This window comes from Adiantum capillus-veneris, chromosome 5 (genome assembly GCF_014529385.1).
Source record: "Adiantum capillus-veneris isolate H3 chromosome 5, ASM1452938v2, whole genome shotgun sequence".
Taxonomy (NCBI): domain Eukaryota; kingdom Viridiplantae; phylum Streptophyta; class Polypodiopsida; order Polypodiales; family Pteridaceae; genus Adiantum; species Adiantum capillus-veneris.
The window spans coordinates 90,821,794-90,846,282 of record NC_140935.1 but is presented as its reverse complement, the minus strand read 5'-3'; positions in this window follow the sequence as shown (position 1 = coordinate 90,846,282).

Genomic DNA, 24,489 nt, shown 5'->3' with positions numbered 1-24,489 from the left:
GGATATGGCTGCCTTGACTATAGAGAGAGGATGGGAGGAGGCAAAGGAGGAGAGTGTGGGAGAGAAAAGTAGTGATAGAGGGAGAGAAAAGTAGATTTTGGGGGGGGAATTTGACTTTTTGAAGTTAGTATATGTTATGGGATAGTTTTGGGGACAAATGAGTCAATTTTGACACTTTTAAGCCTACGTATTTTTTCTTTTGGGGGGGTCCCTCCCTCTTTTATGACACCTCTTTCCCCCTTTTAACCCCCCCCCCCCCCCCCCCCCCCCCCCTCTCTAAGAACCAAGCATTGAAGAGGGAGACAATTAGGTTGCACCCCTACCATTCCTCCCCCTCTAGGTGATATCCCAAGATCCCTCTCATTGGTTCTCCCTTAAGCCTTCACTAATCAAAAAGGTCCAAGGAGAGTCCATATTTTTCCTAATGATAAAGCAATGAAGGCAAGGGTGAAAAATAGTGACCTAGTAGAAACTAGTCTAAGAACCATACCAGAACATTGTTTCTAATAGTGCAATGGTAGGCATCAATAGAAACCATTTTGGAAATGGTAGAAACCAATTGATGAAAGAAATCATTATGAATTGCTTAAAAGCAAATGGAAAGTGGTAGAAACCATACACCTAGGTTGAGTAGAAAGCACAAGTAGACCTGCTAGAAACCAAAATTGGTTGCACTTTAAACCAGTAAGGGAATGGTGAAAACCATTGACTTGGTAAAAACCTATTGAAAGTGGTAAAAAGTTCCTGGGTTCTAAGATTTATTATTAGGTACCTCGATCATGGGTGGTTGAAGCCACCAATACAGTGTTTGAAACCATGAATAAAATAGTGGAAATTGCAAAAACATAGGTGAAAATCTATTGAAACTGGTCAATAGGTTGCTACTAGTAATATTGTTAACATTCACTACTACTTTCACATCCTCAAAAACTTTGACAGAAACCTGCAAATCGTTATCAGCAAGCTCTGTTCGACAAAAGGTCATTTTTTTGGTGTTGCAATCAGCACAGTTGCCCATTAAAAAATTGTACTTGTGAAAAGCTGAATCTGTGGGCTTGGGGCACAAAACAGACTCACATAAAGTTGTAGTACTCATGTATGCATGGTTAGAAGCATTGCAAGAAGTAGTCTATAAGTCATGGACACACATTGAGCAATTGCAATCACATGCAGCTCCATGTAGGCCAAAACACTTCTGTCGCATGTGATTTATTGCTTCCCTTAAATAGGCCATTTGCACGTACACAATGCAGCAACATGTAATTCTTTTGAGAGATACCCCTCCCAGGGGGTCTATGGACAAAATATACAATTTACAGCTTTTATACAAATTTTAATATATACATCAGAGTTGCGGAAGCATTTGCATAGGGGAGGAGTTCTCAGCGCGCGAACAAGCATGGAGTTTAGCTTGAGCCGAACTGCATCTAGAGGTACCTAGCAACTAGTGCTACCCTTCAATGGGTTTGATGAATGAAAGCGTACTAAAAAAAAACATAACATTGTGGAGGGTGAATATATGTGTACATCGTGTTGCCGGAAGAGAGAGAGAGAGAGAGAGAGAGAGAGAGAGAGAGAGAGAGAGAGAGAGAGAGAGAGAGAGAGAGAGAGAGAGAGAGAGAGAGAGTATAGTGGAGGGTGAAATAGAGTTCTTAGAGACATGAGAAAATGACAACAAAGAAATTTTAAATGCCCTGTCTAAATGAAACAGGAAACCATGTATTAGCGCAATGACAAAATCTGGGTATACCATAACATCAAAAAGTTTATGACAAAATAACTAGCAGAGCACCGGACCTTGTGTAGGGATCAACCGGTCCACCCATCCACATCCGCTCTACTACGGACAGAGAGAATTTCACTTCGCCCGAAGCGAGCCAGAACACCTCCAGCCTACCTGAGCCAGACATAAGCTAATACCACTTTGCCTCCCTCCATGAACTACAGCTCTGAAAGGATCCCAGGTACCAGTAGGTGGTAGGGTATCAACACCAACCATACGAGTTTAGGCACCATGCCTCTTCGATGCCCAACACTGGGTGTTTAGGAAAATCGAAGGCAAAATGTTAACTGAGTCAATGTTAGTTAAAAGAAGCTTCTTAAGACCAAAGACGTGCGAATGCACATTGAAGATCAACAGGAAGAAGCAGTAAAGATTAGAGTTGCACATTTTTCACGTTTTTCCAAAATGGTCACGTATTGTAAATTCTCGATTTATTTCAAAACATTGTAATATTTTTAATGTGTTACGGGCTCAATGGGAATTCCAAGATGTAAAGAATAGGCTAGTTAGTGTGCCTAGGTTGCAGATTCACTAAGTGGTGGAGCCCTAAACGCCTTGGGCGCCCGGACATTGCACATTTTTACCATAGGTACATAAGGTAGTGTGTAAATGAAATTAGGGTTCTCAAGCTCATTTGTTGAGATCACTCTTTGGTGAGAGCTCTTGAGTGTGTGGCTATGGAGTCCTTGAGCTTCTGCTTGCTCATGAGACTTGATTAACACTTATCAATGATTAACTCTCTTTCACTATGCCTATCTCATGCTTCTTATGATTTCCTATGATGCTTAGATTAACTAGATCTTAACTAATTAGTGATTAATCCCTCTCTAATCTCGTGTGAGTGCCCTCTTTTGCTTATGTGTGCATGTAGGTTTGATTGGAATGTGTTGCTCGATAGATCTATGTGTGTGCTTGTGATTAGTGTGTTGCATGATAGGAAATTAGTGCTGTGTGCGTCTTGCAATATGTGTGATTGGGTTGATTGGAGGTGAAGAGAAGTAGATATGGAGATTTCCCTTCATTGCGGCTTAACTCCTCCATAGGTTGAGAAGCTCACCAAGTAGAGTAAACCATTTGTGTTGCCATGATTAGATCACTAACTGTGTGAGTGTTTCCATGCCCTTGCGAGATAGCTCATCCCTTCATATTGACAATTTTGTTGGTCATTGGACCTATTGCAACGATGGGCCCCCAACATTTGGCACCGTTGCCGGGGACGATGGCCTACGCTAGTGTAATTTTGGCATAATCAAATGCATTCCTCACTAATTTCACTTGTGTGTTTATGTTTTTGTGTATTTTGGATGTGTGTGCATGAAGCAATGTGTTCTTAATCCCCTAATGTGTCACCGTATCTTACCAATTGTGTGTTTAGACACTCTAATTTCACACTAACCCCTTGCTAATTTGACTAATTTTTGCTAACTTACTAATTTGCTATGAAGGATTGCAGCATTCGACCATTCAATTGATCTTCAATGAAAAGGTAATGAAGGTGGTATTCTCGAGTGTTACCGTTCTCCGAGCGATGTTTTTCGAGCGATCCTAGTTTCCGAGCAAGTCTTGGCGGAAGGGTACTCCGTAGAAGGGTACTCCTATTAGACAAGGTGGTCTTGTATGCAATTATCCATGAAAACTACAAAGCTATAAATTAGATCACGTTCTTGAATACATATTGACAACAATGAATTTTGGTGCTTGAAAAGGACATAGAGAACTTTACCTACAAGAGGATACATGCTGCATTGATCAATACAAATGGAATGCCTAAATCAATTGTTTATTTATATACACCCTAATCTCATGGAGAGAGAGAGAGAGAGAGAGAGAGAGAGAGAGAGAGAGAGAGAGAGAGAGAGAGAATGCAAGATTTCAACAATAACAATACACATTTAAATGGAAGACTCTTGGATACTAAATTTTTGTTATCAAAAAGACATCACAGATTATAGCTGAAAATAAGGATTTTATGTATGATCAATGAAACAAAATGTAACAATAATTTACAATGATTCACATTCATCATCAATGTAAAGGTTTTGAATGTAGTGATGCTCTTCCCGTTCCATGTCGAATCGTTTGTCTCTAGACATGCTCTTTGCCATTGCTTCGGCATACACTGGAAATTGACTTTGCATGGAAGGAATAAACAAAATCTTAATACATATAAAGAAATCCATACAAAGGAAAAAGATTAACATATTCAAATATAACATCTAATACATAACATTTCCAATGTAAAATGTGTTTCCTAAATCGTGAGTAATCCATATATTGTCACCAACCATGATAGAACAAAAGAATATCCAAATATGGCAATACAAGCGAAACAACACATAAGCATATATTGGAATACTACTATTTACCTAGAGCTAGCAATAATTTCTATACCAAAAAATTCATACAAAGGGATAAGATTAACATATGAACAACATAACATCCAAGAACATAACATTTTCGAAGTAAACTATGTTCCAAAACCCATGAGTTTTACATAAATGTCAATCTGCGACAAAACAAGGGCATAATTAAACATGGCAATATAAACCAAACATCACATAAAAACAAACCACACTTGAAAGAAGTCCATAATAGTATTAGCCTCAAGGGACAAGGGCCTCACTAGTCATACGGATTGAAACCTGCAAGTGGATCCACCTCATCATCTGCCTGTGGCCTACTAACATCATCATGGCTGCCCTGCTGCATGTAAGCCAAAAGGAGAGGCTCTACATACGTGGTCATCAAAAATGTATCCACATCGATAGATGCACATACTCTACCAGTGTGCATGCATGTCTTAAGAATAGGCGCAGTACCACATCCCATCTCAATGCACACACCACCTCGACGACAGTACATGTGTACAAAGCATGCTAAAAATGTATGACTCCTCTCTAGTCCCCCACGCCATTGCTACCCGACAGGGTCTAAAGCACACAAATCATCCGGAAGATAATGGTAGGCAAGGGTATCTAAAGGATGCATGCCGAAGGACTCAAAGAGAGGTATACTCTCTGCAATAAAAATAGGAGGATCTATAGCTCGACGTCAAACCATAAAAAGCATTGACGTAGAACACTAGCAACAAAAGATAATAATATCCAATTAAACCTTAATTCAAGAAACACATATAGTTTTGAGCATTTGAATAGAATATAATCATCACTATACTCACATCTGTGCAAATACCACCAATCTCTTTAAATCCATATGTAGAATGGTGAATGACAACCACTCGTCTCACTATCTCCAAATCGTAAACGCGAACATAGCGCTCAATCCACCCAATTGTGAAATCACCTATAATATAGTTGCATCATCTTAGAAAAGTTTCAATAAGTAGAAACATACAAAATAAACATAAATATTAACAACTATTAACTTTAACAAATACCTGCCATAGAGGCCATCACCAATAACCATCCCAAATCTGCCAAAGTAGATGCTGCCAAAGCAATCCCATAGCGCACATGGTCCTCAGAAACAAAATCCCAGGTGGGACAAGGATCGTCACCACCTTGAGTGCCTCCAAATGGCAAGTCAAGAAAAATGAAGTCAGTTGCCCAATCCACAGTCTTTTCCCTCTTTGTGTAATTAACCCCTGAAGGCTTATTTTGCTTGATGAACTCGTGCACACTATAGAAGGTATCATTTTTTCTTCCTCCCGTAAAATCCTTCCCAATGGTGATGTAATCACCAACCACTACAATGCTTTTTGGATTATCAACATGAGGCATGTATCCCAAATAATGCATTGCAAGATAAATAAATTGTGTAGTCCTTTTGGAAAGTCTCTTTTGACCTTTTAGAGTATTCCCTTCAGGATCACAAGAGAATGATATTAATATGTTTTCTTCTCAAAACACATACAAATAAGAGAAGAGAGAGAGAGAGAGAGAGAGACTCTGTGTATGTGTGCAAAGACATAACTTGGATACTTGAGAGACATACACAACAGAGTAATGTATGCAGAAACATGATATATATATATATATATGTATATATATATATATATGTATATATATATATATATATATATATATATATATATATATATATATATGTACTTACATGCATAAACAGACATTTATATATCTATGTATACGTATACAAGTAAGTAGGTATATATATGTGTGTGCGTATATATAAACACTATTTAAAAATTCACTAAAGAATCAAAATAGATTTGGATCTTGAAATTCAAACCTTGAATGCAATCCTCTATTTCGAGGTCCTCCATATGATGAGAAATATCAAAGGACTTTTGGCTTTCAACATCAATCCTTTGTTTCTCAACATGCTTCTCTTTTTGTTTATCTAACAACAATAGAATAAAGAACAAAACATTATTGAAAACCAACAAAGACATGATACATGATTCAAAATTTTACTTATACAAAATTTAAAATTATCATACTCTTTCTTTGGTCCACTTCTTTTGGAACCATGGTTGATATTTGTGAATAGAGCTCCTTCTCTCTATTCAAAACATGACCTCCTTCAAGATCTATCCACCATGGAAAATTGTCAAGCTCCCATCGTGTACATTGATGCATAGCACGTGGGTACATACAAGTCTCTTCATTCAGGGTCAATAGCCATTGCTTTGCCCTAACTGGAATACTTGGCACATGACCTTTTCCTTGCAAGAAAACAAAGTACCTACCATGAACAATGAAACAATTATCAAAGACATGATTTTATCTTTTTTATGAAATTAAAGTAACTATCAAGTAAATTGATTCACACATCTTCACCTAAAAAGTAGACTCATAGAAGCTTTCAATATCATATCCTCTTTCTTGAGAGGTTTATCATTGCTCTTCTTCTCCTTTGGCTCTCCTCGAACCTCAAGAGGAAACAGACATGTCCTCATCTCTATCGTCACCTCTTCATAGAAGTCAAACAGGGAGAGATCAAGAGGAACAATTACCCCTCCCGGCACATCCATAAAATCGACCAACACCTCCGTAGCTTTATGGTATATCTTTTCAAGCACAGCTTCTCTTCTAAGCCAACTTTAAGAAGAAAACATAAATTCATGTATTATTTTTGTTAGCCTATAAACCATGCAATCTATACAATCATCAAAAATATTAGGAACTCACTGTCTATAAAGGTGATCCCCTCGTGCAAGGCCATACATAGATTTTGTTGCTTTGTTTGCCTCCAACAAAGTCAACCAAAAGATTTTTGACTCCATTTGAACATCACATAAAGCCAATAAATTCAATTTCTCAAGCGTTGCAAAACTTTCGGGCCCCCACTTGAGAGACCATACTTTTGACCTCCAAGTATCTCCATGCTTGGGATCTAAAATTAACTTAGTGAAGTCAATAATTTATATAAGAAAAGTAAATACAAACACATAGTTGTTCATTGAGAAAGACCCACCTTTCCAATCCTATCACCATATCTTGAAGCCAACTCTTCATTCTCCTTCTCTTCAAACAATCAAAGCTCTTCATTTGACATTTTTAGTCTTGCCCCTTCAACCTTCTTGTTTAGTGATTTACTTATTTGCACCTAGAAAAACAAGGGAAGGAGTCAAATCCATTGTGACAAGCATAGCAATACTAAATTCATGTTAGAAATATATGCTACTTAAAACTTACATTAAAAACTAGCTTTCCGAGATATCTACGTGTAAGAGGATACCAAGGCTCAACACCCTTGGTACTCTTCTTTCTGATACGTGCAATCAACATTCTATCTCTCTCAGGTAGGTCTTTTAGGTACTCCCCATGATCAGTAGAACAAATATTTGCACAATTTACTAGTTCATCCCTCAATGTTGTGGTCACCAAGGCATGTGTATTCAAACTACATGTTCAAAAGCAAGAAAAATTCACATAAACATAAATAAACTTGAGAACTATCATAACCAAAAAGATAAGGAAGGAGACTCACTAGTTCATCCTCTGTAAACTTGTAAGAAGGGCAATCTCACTAACCCTGGTAGGATCAATAATAGTACAAAGCACACGAGAATGCTTCACTTTTGTTTCTTTGAAGCATTCTTTAATAGCAGATGTCCATGCCACGGTACGATGGTTGCCTTCCCAAACATAGAACATGTGACCCATTAGTTCCTGAAGTTCAGGTTTCAGAATGAGGTCAGCTTCAAACTCTTTGTTAACCTCATGCCAAATAGGATCCCAATCCCTCTGTATTGCTTCATCCACAATTGAAACTTCTTTGTCCCTCGTCCAAATGGAAACAATAAATGCTCCTTTCTCTGCCACATAACCCTCTCTAGAAAATGCTATTTTCAAGCCCGAAAGATCATCACGAAGACCCCTAACTCTTGCATAAGGAATTACTCTACAAAGAGGAATGGGTGGACAATGGTGACAGCTGAACATCCTTGTTTTCTGAAGAATGTCCTCTCCCATATCCATGTAAATCTTGTTCTCTTCATTGGATGGCTCTACAGATGGTACCTCTAGCCTAACAACATAAGGGACAATCATCATACTTGCCTCTTGTTGAGCAACCCCTGAAGCATCCAAAGTTTGTCTCTCAGCCTCTTCCTCAACATCATTTTGCTCCAGCACTCTGCTTATGTCATCTTGACTCTCCTCTTGCATTGAGTCTACATTAAGTTGAGATGAACCTCTGGTTTTCCTCAATCCCTTACGACCCCCTGCAATAGCCGGAGGACTGCAAAGAGAAACAAATAAAAAAGTGTTTGTTAGAAAAGCATCCCAAATTTAAAAAAACACCCCAAAAGCAGGCCGTGCCGACACGGCCTGCTTTTGAGGTGTTTTTTTGCAATTTGCGTGCCATTTATACTCGCAACTTAAATTGGCCAAATGCAATCCTTTTCTAATTTTCATGACTAATTCGTTGTAGCTATAAGACTGCAAAGAGAAACAAATAAAAAAGCCTTTGTTAGAAAAGCATCCCAAATTTTAAAAAAAAAATTGAAAAAAACACCCCAAAAGCAAGCCGTGCCGACGCGGCCTACTTTTGAGGTGTTTTTTGGCAATTTGCATGCCATTTATACTCGCAACTTAAGCATTCTACTGCTTACATCTAATGGTAGGGCGTTTTTTGGTTCACTTTAGTTGGCCGTTTTTTACTTTAGATCTGGAACATGATAGCTGAAGTCAATCCAGATGGGGAATTTTGTGGGTTTATCAGCCCTTGAATTAAATCCTATATACCATTTGAATACTAACAAAGGAGTATTCTTGATTAGCCATTGTCCTTGGATGATTACCTAAAAGGCCTCAATACTAGAATCAAAGAAAAATAGGTATTAGTTATTAGGCAAGTACTGTACATAGCTGGGCTTAATGTTTCTTCTCCCCCAGTGGTGGGCGATCCAGAGCTTCAGTGACTCGGCTGATGGCCCGATGCCATGACATAAGCATATAACTATACAATCCTGAAGTTGAGAGTACCAAGCTTCAAGTTCATAGGCTTCAATGACTAGAGTACCCTCAAGGTTAGCCTTATGGTTTACCATAAGAGTCAGCTTGACTGGGTGATTTTTGGGGAAGGGGAGACATTAGGGGTATGATCAGTGTCCCTTGATCCTTGCTGAGGAGCTTGAGCCTGTGTAGGGGTGGATGCATTAAGTCCGCTATACGAGGGTTCAAGACCCCGCAGAAACAAGACCATCAAAGTCCTCATGCATGTGATTTAGTTGGACAGGATTGACAAAATTGTCAGCATTCCAAATAAGTTCTGTTGCTACCCAGGAGTTATGAAAAGCCCTTCTCTGAGGGGATGCACACTTGAGGAGGGAGTCCACTCTGTGACAAAAGTCTTGATGGTGAGGTCTGAGTCCTCAAAGCCGGAGATGGTGACAACTTTTTTTCGCAATGGGACTCAATTAGGAGTGAGCCCATTTCTCAAGGCCAGTCCGGCACTTGCCAATGATTCAGGAGGCTAAAGCAAAATACGTCTATTTTTGGTGCCTTAATACCAGAACTGCACCTAAAGACATGAGTGAGTCGTATTTCAACATGATGCGGCTACAAACCTGTCTGGATGCCTTAAACCAACTCATCCTTGAACTACATTTTCAAACGTATAATACAAACATGGACACATACTGAATTTTGAAAGCAAATCAATGCGTTGCACCATTTTGCCACTGCTGATAACCACAAAACAGGAAGATTAGCCTCTTCCTTGAAGAAACACTCGTTCTCAACTTACAAGGCCACAACTCTGGAGGAAGGCACCATGACTGATTGCACATACTTGCATTCCAGTATTGAGGGTGTAACCTCACACCTGTCTGAGATAGCATCACATTGCTCTCAACACCTGAGAACGATGGTGGCCTGTCTTCAGATGCCCTTCTGGAAACCCTGCTGTTGTCATCATCAATTTGATGGAAGTGTGCAAGCCAAAAACTGTCATTAGGACTAAATTATTAACGAAAAGACCTTGTTCAATTGGTTGCACTACAAAGTGGCCCGATCATAAGCTGCCCCTGACTCTGGGATGCAAATGCATACATAGCCTCCTTAGACATAGAGAATGAAGACAAAATGCAAAAAAACACCCCAAAAGTAGGCCGCGCCGGCGCGCTCTACTTTTGGGGTGTTTTTTTGCATTTTGCTTGTAAAAACACACACACAAATGGTGTGCACTGCAAGGTGATTCCGCACATAACCAGAAAAATCTGAGGGATTTTGTAGAGAAATTGCCACATTTAATCATTGAAGCAAATTCATTCAGTTCAAGGGGAGGCTTTGAGATTTGCAAGTGAATTCCTGCGCAATCTGACCACCATGGGATCTCTGAAGCTCAAGTATGAGTTCAATCCAAGAGTTGACATAGATGAGGGTTAACAAATGGGGGGGTTTTCGAAGGGTTGATTTTGCCTGCTGAAGCGCACAAGCTGAAATCGCATATACTAGAAACTAAAAACTGAAATCAACTGAAAGATTTCAGTTTTGATTCCAAGCGTGGAAGAAAGCAAAAACTGAAATCGCAGATGATTCCAAAAAACACCACAAAAGGAGGGTGCGCCAGCACAGCCTCCTTTTGATGAGTTTTTTTAGCATCGAGCAGCTATGGGAAATAGAGCAGAAATGTACCTCTGAGGAGTATTTTTCGATTTCTTCATCTTCGCTCTGTTCTTCCCTTTCGACTCAAAAAAGCCCCAACTTTAGAGAACTTTTGAGATATATATATATATATATATATATATATATAGAGAGAGAGAGAGAGAGAGAGAGAGAGAGAGAGAGAGAGAGAGAGAGAGAGAGAGAGAGAGAGAGAGAGAGAGAGAGAGAAGAGGAAGAATAAGAGAAATTTAACTTCGTAGGAAACTATCCCAAGAGACCTCGTAGGAAATTTAACTTTGTAGGAAACTATCAATACATGTTATTCAATCTACCACACTCAGGTGATAGAGAGAAAGAGAGAGAGATAGAGAGAGAGGCACACAATATATATATATAGAGAGAGAGAGAGATAGAGAGAGAGAGGCACACAAGATAGAGAAAGATATTGAGAGGCACACTTCGGAAATGGCATAACCAATCTACCACACTCGGGTGATAGAGAGAAAGAGAAAGAGAGATATAGAGAGAGAGGCACACAAGATATATATATAGAGAGAGAGAACTAGAGAGAGAGAGATCTAGTTATTTTTATGATGGAAAAAATTTAACGCATTGAAATTTTAAAATTATGTGATCATGAGATAGAGGTGCATTTATGACGGTTTCATTAGATTTTTGTGCCGAAATTTTTTGCAGAAAAAAGGATTTGTCAATTAATAGAAATTCCCTTCAGTTGGTTCAACTCAGAGCTTTAACGCCCAGTTTTTACAATCGTCCCCTTTCTTCAATCATCCATGAGTAGATTCATCACCATATATGGTCCTTTTCCACGACAAAAATTAAGTGTTAATTTTCAGAGCAGGTTTGTGGAAATCAAGCTAAATCTTCTTGAGGAGCATTTTGACTTAGAAGGGGTGCCTTTGTCACTTAAGCCTTTGTCACTCAGCCATGAACAGTTAAAGTTTGGGCATGTTCTGCTCTCCACTGGTGAAGAAGGATTTCTTCTTGATGCAGAAATACATCAATTCTATAAGATTTTTATTGATATTGCTGTACATGAGACTCCAACTTCTGTTGAGTTCATTCCTAATGAAACACCAAAAACTCACAGTGTCATTGATATGATTAAACAACTGCCCTTAAATAGTAGCTTGCATGTCGCTATGCAAAGTGCGACAGAGATTGTTAAAGCTGAAGAACTGCCCAAAGTTTACGATGGGTACATTTCATTTGAGCTCCCTCCTTGTGAAGAGAGTCAACAATGCATGGCATGGAGCAGAAGTATGATGGTCACTCTTGGATGGAGTACGTCACATGCAGCTCAGATTGTTTTGATGGTGTTGTGCGCTTGAGTCGTTGTCCTGGACATCTTCGGTGTGTCAATATTGATTGTCCTCACTACTCGAGACTACATTACCAAAATGAAACACACTGGAAAGGAAGAATGAAAAAAAGTTGTCCTGTTGGTCTTGTAGGGCTTCAACATGGTAATACTTTTTGCAAACACTGCTCACAAATGCCCGAGTGTGTTGATTTGTGTCATGCAATAATTTACTACTATGTGCCTAGAGATCATTTCAACACTACAAGATGTGCAATTCATCTGGGTAATCATAAGCACCCTTATGAAGAGGGTGTCAGTAGAGCCATCGAAAAACAAATAGAGGAGAAGGTTGCAGCACGTGCAAAGCTAAATCCTTTCACAACTCCAAAACAACTTGAGGGTGCCGTTACTCAAGATCTTCTTATGGACATGCTAATGAAAGACAATCAAGAGGGGAACTCAGAGATTGGTGAGGATGAACTTGCAGACATTCTTGAGTATGCCACTCCTCTCTCAAATAAAAGGAGGATAGGAAGATGTTTAGCGTATGCCAAAAGAGAGAAGAATATCACTGCAATGGGCCTTGAAGTTGTGTTGGACTTGAAGAATCGTTGTCGCTACCCTTTCATACATAGTGTGCCGTTCCCAGGGCAGTTGAGTGATAGACATCAACCACATGTTTTTAAAATGTCAATTAGGGGACCTGGTAGTGGACTTGATTTGATTAATAGAATGAGACCTGGTGGAAACTTGCAAGAAATGTGGGTTCATTTTGATCACATACATAGAGTTTCTGGTTGGCCCACAATGTCTGCACACATATATGACCCTTATGTGCGTTCTCTTTTGACTATTGCCACATGTGGGTTCAAGGTCGAGGATCGCTTTGCTCAGACTAAGTTTTGGAAAAAGTTAAATTCTGTGGTTCATGAAAATGGCTTTGAAAAACCAGAGTTTCGTGGATTCATGGCAGATGAGGCAAATGCAAATTTGCTTGCAGTGCGTGCAGTTTACTTTGGTGGGGCAAAAAAAAAGGTACCTGAAAAAGAGAGGAGTTGTACTTTCCATTGGGAGCAAAGCATGGTTCACCACACACGTAAGTGTATCCGTCCTTCATTTCAAGAGGAGCATAAATCCTTGTGTCGAAAGTGGCAAAATGCACCATCCGACGTGGCTGCAGACAGTTGCAAGAATGAAATCAAAACTTTTTGGCATGCAGGTCATTCAATCAAGGGCGAGATACCATCATTGGAAACTTGGCTTGCTTGGTGGGATGTGAGAGCATTCCATTGGGGATCTTGGTTTGTGAGTCAAGATGAGTCAGGTATTTTTGTGCCCACCACTAATCTAGAAGAGGCTAAACATGCAAATATGCGTGCTGGAGTTGGTTTTAAAAGCCAGATATCCCTTTATGAGGCCACAGGATTTGACATGTCAATGGCTATTTTGCAAAGTGTGAAGTGTAATGCATACTTGAAAGGTATTCATGCAGGAACAGGCCTTGGAATACAAGATATGGCAGAGAGATTCAGTAGTCAAAATACAAGCCGGACATTGAATAGAAAACTAGCAGATCATGCTCATTCATCTATTGTTGAAATGGGGATTCAGTCTCCGGAGATGCAACATTCTGCAATGTGTAAACCGAGTGTGCGTGCAAAGCGACCGTTGTAGGTTAATCCAAGAGAGATCCTAGAAGAGGATAGTCATAGGCCAGAATTTGTAACTGTTACTGAGGGTCATAGTTACAAAAATAAACCAGAAAGTGAGAGAAAAGGAGAATTTGTGGAGAGGAGGATTACAAAGACTGTGTGGGCTATCAGAAGAACCGAAATAGGAAAGAAAATTACTTGTTTTGGACGATTACCAGGGCAAAGTGGAAGATGTGGAGCATACATTAATGCAGGGATTGATAATAGCAAAGATGGAGTACCTGCACCTTGCTTTTGGGGTCGAAGGAAGTATCCTGGAGGTCTTGTGGGGGGGTTTATTTGGTTTTGTAAGTCATCCCCAACAAACTCTTGGGAGGTTGATGAGGACCATGTTGTTGGCTTGATTGGCCAGTGGATGAGGGAACTTTGTTGCAACCACAAGAGATACAAATCCTTGAGGAAAATGGATTTTCACTTGAATCAGGTAAAAGCTCAATCAAATCAACTACAACAAATGCAACATCAAGCTCTTTGCAAGTGCTTAGTTCTTTTTGGCCAAAATTTAGAGATGGTAAGCTTGTTAAGTGGAGAGCAAATTTGACAAAAGAGTTCCAGGTTAGCATTTAGAAAGGAAGAACCTTGTCTGCGCAACTGGTTCGTGAGGCCATTGTTTTATGCAATGAGTCTCATATTTTCTACGTAAGTACTGAAGGCTCGCGAGCATTAGGTGTCAACTACTCAGTGACTCTGGCCGAGTTTCCTCGTTGCACATGTGAGGGATTTCTGAAAAGAGAAAGCAAGCGCTTGACATACATGCCATGTAAGCACTTGTACTATGTGTATTTTCAAATATTGGGATTGGATTCATCATCTCACGAGTTCATTCACCAGGCAACTCTCACAAAAGTCGAATTATTTCAGGCTCTTAGTGGCAGATGCTACAATGTCACAATTTGACAATCATGTGTGTGAGCATTAAAGCCAGCTGAGTCTTTTTGTCTTTTTGAGATGCAAATCGCGACCAAGCAACAACTAGAAACTTTTTGGTGTATATTTTACATCGATACGGAGATGCCTCTTTCGCTACTATGTAATGGATCGAAAACTATAGCAATATAAAATCAAAGATCATACATTTTGCTATGAAGCTTGGAGTATATTGCCATCATTGTTTTTACTTTTTTTTTTGACAAAGTGAATCATTGTAAATTATTGTTACATTTTGTTTCATTGATCGTACATGAAATCCTTATTTTCAGCTATAGTCTGTCATGTCTTTTTTATAACAAAATTTAGTATCCAAGAGTCTTCCATTTAAATGTGTATTGTTATTGTTGCAATCTTGCATTCTCTCTCTCTCTCTCTCTCTAGACATGAGATTAGGGTGTATATAAATAAACAATTGATTTAGGCATTCCATTTGTATTGATCAATGCAGCATGTATCCTCTTGTAGGTAAATTTCTCTATGTCCTTTTCAAGCACCAAAATTCATTCTTGTCAATATGTATTCAAGAACGTGACCTAATTTATAGCTTTGTAGTTTTCATGGATAGCTGCATACAAGACCACCTTGTCTAATAGGAGTAACCTTCTACGGAGTACCCTTCCGCCAAGACTTGCTCGGAAACTAGGATCGCTCAAAGAACGGTAGCACTCGGTATTCTCAACCTCCCTAGAATCTACATATGTGTAGAACTGTGTAGAGATCCCACCATGATGCAATGTAATGTTGATGCAATGTAATGCTATGCTATGTTGATGCAATGCAATGTTAATGTTATGGATTGAAAATTTTGCGGTTATTCATTTTCATGCCGTCGTAATGCCAAAATTTTTAAGATTTGGTGGCATATGAATTTAACAAGTTTCAATTGGTAATTGCGGATTGCTAATTGGGTGCTTAATTGAGTTAATTGAATGCTTGGATAGTGAATTTCAAGTGTGTGTGCATTTTAATTGAGTGTGTGTATGTTATTTTAGGTGTGTGTGCACTATTTTGCCCATGTTTGTGCACCTAAAAATCAATGTGCACGTTATGATTTTTCAATTGTGATGATTGATTTGTGTTGTGCTCATGCCCAAGTAATGATTTGTGAAGTCATATTGCAAATCCGACAAGTTTAACCCTTTTGTGTGCGCATGTAAAGATTGGTAAAAACTGTCAATTTTTTAGTGTGTGTGTGTGTGTCTAAAAAGTGTTTATTTTGCATGATTAATTCAATATTTTAATTGCATAATTGATGCGTGTAATGGTTAAATGCTACGTTTTTGTGCTCTAAAATAGTGATTTACACACTCTACTTGCGTCAATTTTTGACCTATTTTGTCGGTTTGATTGCATAGTCTTGATTTTATTGATGGAATTGTTTGGAAATTGAATTGATGTGATTTTATTTGGATGCACTATTTCCCTATGTGTGGAGAATTTTTAGAAATGTTTAGGGTATTTTAAAGATAATTTTTATAATTTTTAATTAATTCCACAAATATTTTTGATATTTTACTATTTTCACGAGCTATTTTGTGTGTTTTCATTTTACGGTTCCATTTTGTTCGCATTTGTGCTCTCCGTGGTCAAGTTTTGAGCATTTTTCTATTTCCGGGGGCGAGGTGGATAAATTTGTCAAAATTGCTATTTTTGGTAAAATTTTCTATTTTTGGTGTGCTTTTGCGTGTCGAAAATGCTTGGTTGTGAATGATGATAATTTTCTAAGGTTTTTAGAATTTTTTAAAGTTTTCTGGAAATTTTTGGAAATTTCTGGCGAAGTTTAGCGTTCTTGGCTAATTTTCGTCCTATTTTTGGCATTTTTGCACATTTGGGAATTGAAAAAAATCAATAATAAAAAAAGGGCCGTTCCGAGCTTGACGCCATGCCTTTCGGCACTTAAAAATTAGTCATGAACTAAATCTTTACGGTCTGTTGCGATAGTTTTTGCCGACAATAAGATTCTCTTTCTTCTTCTTTTGCCCTATCCGTGTGAACCCACCCTCCCCCTACTCTCTCTCTTTTCTCTCCCTTTTGTTCCTTTAACACACCCACTCTCCCACCCTCTCTCTCTTCTCTAACTTCCCCTCTCTCCAGTGTCAGAAAAAGAACCCGGGCTACAATGTATTTTAACCGCCTAAAATCCTAAAATCCCGATTAGATTTTGAGCATGCCTTGAAGAAAACCGGGCAATTTTCACAAGTATTAGTGTAATTACCGGCAAAAGCTTCAAATTTTGACCTAAAAACCGGGAGAATTTCAAGTTTGCCCTTATTTTCTTTGGTAAGGAAAAATGTATTCTTCTAACCCTGCCAACTTGTGCTTCCTCTCTCTTGTCTTGCTGTGAGTCAACACACATACTCCTGGGACAACCCCTTTTTCCCCTCTTTGTCTCACTCTCTCTACTCTCTCTCTCCCCTGCGTGAACGCCTCTCTACACACCACACACACACACACAACCCTTGTCGTGTATCGCCCGGCTACACGTTGGCGCCGGCTGTCACCATCCATCACCCATGCGCGCTCTGTCCTCTCTCTCTCTTTGCTGCCGCACTCATCGCCTTCAATCGCGCACGGCGTGCTCCGCTGCCTAACCACTCCAGACTCTCCAGAATCCACGCGCCGTCAAAGTCAACCCCACACGCGCTAGCCCAGGTAAAAGCAGGTAACTAAGGTACGTATATTTTTGTTTTTTTTGTTTTTGTTAATTTCAATTTCAAAAACTCATAAAAAATAAAAAAATAAAAAAGAATAAAAACTCATTTAAAAAAAATAAAAATAAAAAAACACAAAAATATAGAAAACTCACAAAAAATCGATAAAAGGGATTAAAAAATTTAAAAGAAAAAGACAAACAAAAAAAAAAAAAAAAAAAGTTCAATTTTTTTTAGAAAAGTAGAAAAAAACCTAGAAAATTCACAAATAAATCAAAATTGATCAAAAATAAATCACAAAAAAAAAACCAAAAAAATCACAAATACACAAAAATTCTTTAAAAAATCAAAATTTTTAAAAAAATCATAAAAAGACCAAAAAAATTAGAAAATTTAGAATTTCACAAAAAATAAAAAGAAACTCGTAGGAAGTATCAAAAAGAGCGAGAAAAGGCTAGGAAAACCCAGAAAAGGCCGAAAAAACCACACGCAGAGGAAACAACACCAAAACGAGCAAATGAAAAGCCAAAAAGAAAATCCAAAGAAGTGCATTGCAAAGCAAGCACAAAGCAACAATAGTAGCCAGGAAAAATCGAGCAAACAGCCAAAAAAAAGCGAGAAATCGACCAACTTACAGCCGATTGAGCGATAATCAAATTTTAAAATTTTGCATGCTAGAAATTGGCTAGTGCGAGTAATTGCGCTGTAAATTAGCTTTCAACTGGACGAACATGCACAAATCACGCTGGATTGCAAATTAATCTGTTAAATGCCCAATTTTTCATCGTTTCAAAAGGTTGCAATTAATTTTAACACACTCGAGCTAGAGTTAATCAACTCGTGTGAGTCTAAAGAGCAGCGAACTGCAAAAGTGCTTTGCCACAAGCAGTTTTATCAAAACTGAGCAGGAGAAATTTAGCTAATCAACACCAAAATCTGCTAAAAACAGTTTTTACAAAACCAGTCGACATGGACTTAAATCGAGCCAAGAGTTCAAGTACACCACAGCAAGCCAGTAGAAGTGGTAACACATGCACATCTGCAATAGAGAAAATTTTGGAGCTGTATGGCTACAATAGAGATAAAGTTTTATACACAAATTCAAAAGGTCATAGATACTTGATGAGCAACAAAAGTAGCACAGGAGCTAAGATTCTATTGATCACAGTAAATCCAGATTCAGAGAACTTCTTGATTCACAGATTTCATTGGAGCCAGGTATTGCAAGCTCAAAGATGAAGTGCAGATAGAGGTGCAAAAAATCAACCCAAGTGTTTATCCAAAAATTTGCATAAGCCAACAAAACATACATGGATTACATGGATTACATCCTGGACCTAAAATCAGGATCATTGTACATGGATTACAGTGGTTAGATCTATAATCGAGAGCTAGTAATGAAAGATCCAACAGATCAACCAATAGAAGAAAATCTAATTGGAGAACCAATCCAAAGACGGTAGAAAGGTCAAGATGGAGCATTCTACAGCTTGATGCTCAGTGTTTTGAAAGAAGATGCCGATAACTTGGCAAGCACAAAAAAAGAAACTTCTCTATAAGAGCTTGACATGACAGAACCAAATGAAATACCACCAGTCATGGTGTATTGCTCAGATTGTGGATGAAAAGGTGTACATTTTTTTGAAGATTGTCCAAGAAATCCTGACAACAGGGAAACATCAACTACCAATCAAGGTACAGAGAAAATTGGAAATGCAAATCTCGATGTAAGTGCATTTAACTCGTCACTTTTGATGCAATTAGATGATTCTGCATTACCATTAGAAGCACTAGTAAAAGCACTGCAAGTTCAAAATGAGCATAAAGATGCATAGGCACTTGAAAAGCTTAATATTGATTCTTTGAACAAAAAGTTCCTGTATGAATTTGGTCAAGATGTCCAGTTATCACCAATGAACACATATTTAGGAAAATAGGAAAAAACACAAAATTGGGACGATTATTTGGGTCTCATGGACTTGAGTTAAGGTTGCATTGTACTAGGTTGTTGCACATATGCAAATTGAGATACAATGTTTAGTGGATGCTTATGAGTCTGCAAAATCCAATATGGTCCGTTTTCAACAATCATACTATACACTAGAGTGTTTTTGCACATGATAGTTTACAAATACACACACACACACACACACACATGCTCATGCATCCAAAACAAAATTTTATTTCCACGCATGCTTCATTTGATAGAACAATTAAAATGTAAGTTGCAAGAAAAACTTGAGTGACTAAAGTGAAAAAAAACACCATTTATATCGAATAATATTTCTTGAAGATTACAAAGGTGGGATGCCATTATCAATGTTGATAATGACCCTAGCTATGGGTGGACTAATCTGAACCATTGCTAGAGGTTACAAAGGGTGAAGGCCAATTCTAAGCAATAATTCCTCCTCATTTGCATTGACATTTGATGGTGCCTCATGTTCATCAAGTTTTAACTGACTCTCTTTGGACTTGAGGATTATTGCCTTTGGAGTCTTGATTTTTTCAGGAATTCATCCACCCTTGGGCTTCCATGCCCAAATGATGCAGCTAGTGTCTTCCCAACATTGAGGATCATTGATGTTCTCTCTCCAATACTTGTTCCAAAAATCCTTGTAAACCTCTACATCACTTGCATTCTTTTTCTTTGAAATTGGTCCCACTATTGTATCTTCACTTGAAGATAGGTTGCCAAGTCATTGTTCTGATCAATATCTATTGCTGCCACTCCTAACCAAATTGGGTAAATTTCATCACAAGGTTGCACAAGTACAAAGTCTCCCTTTGCCACATCAAGAGTTGGGTTGATTTCCTCAGCAGGTTTGCTGCACATTGGATCACAATAGTGGCCCTCGATTATGTCAAGTCCTTCATCTAGAACATCTTGTAATGGAACTTCAAGAGGATAATCTTGTTCACGTATACTCCTTGGCCATAAGTCATCAAATAAAGTGTTTTCAATTTGTCCAGGGTTTTGCATAGCTTGCATGATATTCTCCCAGTACATAAGAACTGGGTTGATCCACCTAGCATACTCACTTTCATCTCCTTTCTCTTGCAAGTGATCTTTCCACCAACTAACATACTTCTTAAATCCTTCCATAACTTTCTCACTATTTTTAACATACTCAAAGGGTGGTAATACTTTTGGAACACCTTCAGGAAGCTTGGCTCCTCCTTGGTCATTTCTCTTCCATAACTCTATTCCATTTTTGGGTAACCAATACAGATTTTTAGGGTGTACTTTGTACTGCACCAAAGGTATTCCATCACTCATATAGAACCTAAATTGCAATGGCTTTGAATGACCCACTAAGATATCTGATCCATCATGTAAGAACCCCTTTACAAATCCTTTAAAGTCCACCACCTTTTGTAGGACAAAAGGTGCTAGATGCATGCTAACACACTCATTGAAGATCTTCATCAAATATGGAAATGAAAAAATGGCTTGTTTTCTAAGCGTCTCATAAAAGCAACTGAACAATGCATCAATTTCTTCATGAGTGTGACCAACCATAAGAAATCCAAACTACACAGTTCCAAATACTCCTCGTGCAACCAACAATGAGAGGTATGCAAACACATATGGATTCTTATTTTCTGAACCACAATTGTCAAGTTGCAACAACAATGTTCTTGGCAACCTCTTGAACCCAAATACATTGGCATCCTCTTGTTAGTAGCAAAGATTGATTGGATCCTGGACAATCATTTACCGATCTAGAAGAAAAAGTCTCGGTGTCCACATTCACATTTGTGATTAGATCAGTCTCTGCCTCTTCATTCTCAGCACTCTGTTCCTTGCAGTACTGGTTTTTCTCCTTAAGCACTTTCATATGGTGATAGAGAGAAGTGGTAGACAAAACACAATCAAAAAGGTTTGTTCGTGGTTCTACACTTGAGTTTTCTAAGCTCAAGTCACCAAACATATGTTTATCTCTTCTTTCTAAGTTTCTTAGACATTTTGAGAGAGATGAAATTGTGAAGTTGGGATCACTCAGCCATAATCCCAATGCAAAGTGACCATAAGTTGTTTGTCCATGTCCACGAGTGAGCATTCCTATCAAGGATACTGGAAGCCTCTCAACTCCATTGAGAGATTTTGGAACTGGTTTAATTTGTCATGTATAATGCACAAGAAATTGGTTGGATTCATTTCTAAAGAGCTCCTCCAAGCATAGTACATATTTCTACATCTCATTTGTTGCAACATGTGTGCTCTCCTTTGTGCCATGTATCTAGCACGCTCCACCTGATTTTTGGTAGACTCCAGCTTGACCTTTATTGATGTGCAAATGTCACATTTAGAGAATGTGCTTGATTTTGATAAAGTGACTATCTTGAAGACTGTGTTCCACAACCTTGAGAATGTTGGCTGTGACAACGTTTTATATTCCATTGTGACAAGTGTGTCGTTTACTTCCCACAAAATGTCCACTTGTTTGTACATCGTTGATAGAACACATTGAGTTTCCCAGTGACATGCATGGTTGTCCTTGACTTATGTGGCATTTGATCTGCATTATTATCTATGAAGCCCTGTATGAGTGCTTTTGCCATCTCAACATGTGTCAAGATCTTCCTTATTATTCCAATGTTTCCATGATTTCCATTGCATGCTCCATCCAAGAATTTTTTATGCAGCCTGTAAAATGTTGACTTTCCTATTCCATGCATTACATACCATGCTTTACTACATACCTTCTTTCCATCAAAAGTGAACTCAAAGCATTCCTCTTATTGATATTTTCTATGAGCCATGCTCATACAATCCGATACAAATGTGCATCGGCTAGTGTAGCTTTGTCCCCAAAAGTGTGCCCTCGCTTACATGATTTTGGATCTGTTTCCAACTGGCAGCATCGCATCTCACAACAATCAATTGTTGCATCTTTGTGAATGTTTTCAGCATCACGTTCTTTGTTGAAAGCATGAGCATTACCTCCTTTTTTTAAGGCCTAACTCTATGTACATAACTCCTTTTCTTACCTGTCTCATCTCTTATATCATAGTCACCGGCAATGGCATCCTAATCTCTATCATTTTGAGTATGAAGAAGAAGACCTAGTTTTGTACTAGTGATACCTTTTTCAAAACTAGTTTCAGTGTTGTTATCTATGCCATCATCCTCATACTCATCAATAGAAGCATATAAGCTGTCAAGGGAATCTCCCGTTTCTTCCATGAGGGGATCTTGAATACCCTCAATGGCAGAAGAAGATCTAGTGTCTTTGATCAAGGGCTCACCATTCTCAAATGTGAGATGCCTAATAGGCCAGCTTACCAAATTCAAACTTGAAATATCACTTTGATGAGGATGCATCGACCCTTCCACAATGACACCCAAGCTACTCTCACCTAGTTCAGTACAGTGTATAGCCTCATATGGGTGGACCAACAATACCACTCCATTACCAAGTTTTGTAGATCTATTGTCATCCCAAAGGATGAATCTTTTCTCTTTCCAACTCACTCTATCTATCAAGCCATCTTCTTGAACAACAAGAAAATCCTCATCTATTGTGTGAGATTTTCCTTTTTCCATAACAATATTATGCAATGGCCATTTGATGATGCTTCCAATTGCTTGAGACATGGTTCTTGTATCCACTGTGACGAATGGAATCAAGAAGGTGTCATCAAAACTTTCTAGTACATGTATGGACACACATGTTGTGCGAATCAATTCAAAACCACAACGTTGAGATGCATGAGTGGAATGAAAAACCCCATGAGATTTCCTTGTTGAACCATCAACAAGAAACACTAAATCACCTTGTTTTGGACCCTGCAATTTTTTAGAAAATCAAGAGATATCTGTAAAATTGTATGTTTGAACATAGAACTCAAAATTTAATGCATTCCCAAGATAAACTCACAATTTTGGCAAAAGCTTGCATCCCATTCAATTAAGAAAATCTACACTGAGTCAATCCATGGAGGATGGTAGGAGGCTCGAGCTCACGTTTGAGCCTGTATGTATATCCAAGTGCTAGAAATCTAAAGCTGACAAGAGTTGCAAGATACGGACTATGTTACATTGTAGAGACACCCATGGAATTTGATAGGAGGAGGGAGCCTTTATGCACATCCAAGTGCTAGAAATATATAGCTCACAAGAGTTACAAGATGGATCTTTGAGTTATATTGAATCAACCCATTGGGGATGGTAGGAGGCTCGAGCTTAAGTTTGAGCCTAAATTTACATCTAAGTGCTAGAAATCTATAGCTTAAAATAGTTGCAAGATAGATCTCAAGCTATATTGAGTCAACCCACGAAGGACCGTAGGAGGCTCAAGCTCAAGTTTGATCCTAGATGTACATCTAAGTGCTAGAAATATAAAGTTGACAAGAGTTGCAAGATGGAGCCTAAGTTACAATGAGGCACCCATGGAGTTTGCTAGGAGAGGCTTAGCTGATGTTGGAATCTAGATGTACATATGTGCTAGAAATCTAAAGATGACAAGAGATGCAAGATGTATTCCAAGTTACATTGAATCAACCCATGGAGGATGGTAGGAGTCTCAAGCTCAAGTTTGAGCCTAGATGTAGACATAAGTGCCAGAAATCTGAAGATGACAAGAGTTTCAAGATGGATCCCAAGCTACATCGAGTCACCCATGGATGTTTAAATTGATGTTGGAGCCTAGATGTACATCTATGTGCTAGAAATATATAGCTAGCAAGAGTTTCAAGATGGAGCCCAAGTTACACTGAATCAACTCGTGGAGAATGGTAGGAAGCTCAAACTCAAATTTGATCTTAGAGTATTTCTAGCACTGATATGTACATCTAAGTGCTATAAATACCTAGCTAAAAAGAGTTTCACAAAGCCAAATTTTCATAGAGGCAAGCATGGAATTTTGTAGGTGGCTCGATCTCAAGTTTGAGCCTAAATGTACATCCAAGTGTTAGAAATCTATACTTGTCACACGGGTTGCAAGATGGATCCTAAGTTACATGGAGGCACCCATGGAATTTGGTAGAAGGCTCAAGCTCAAGTTTGAGCATAGATGCACATTCAAGTGTTAGAAATCTACGAGCAACA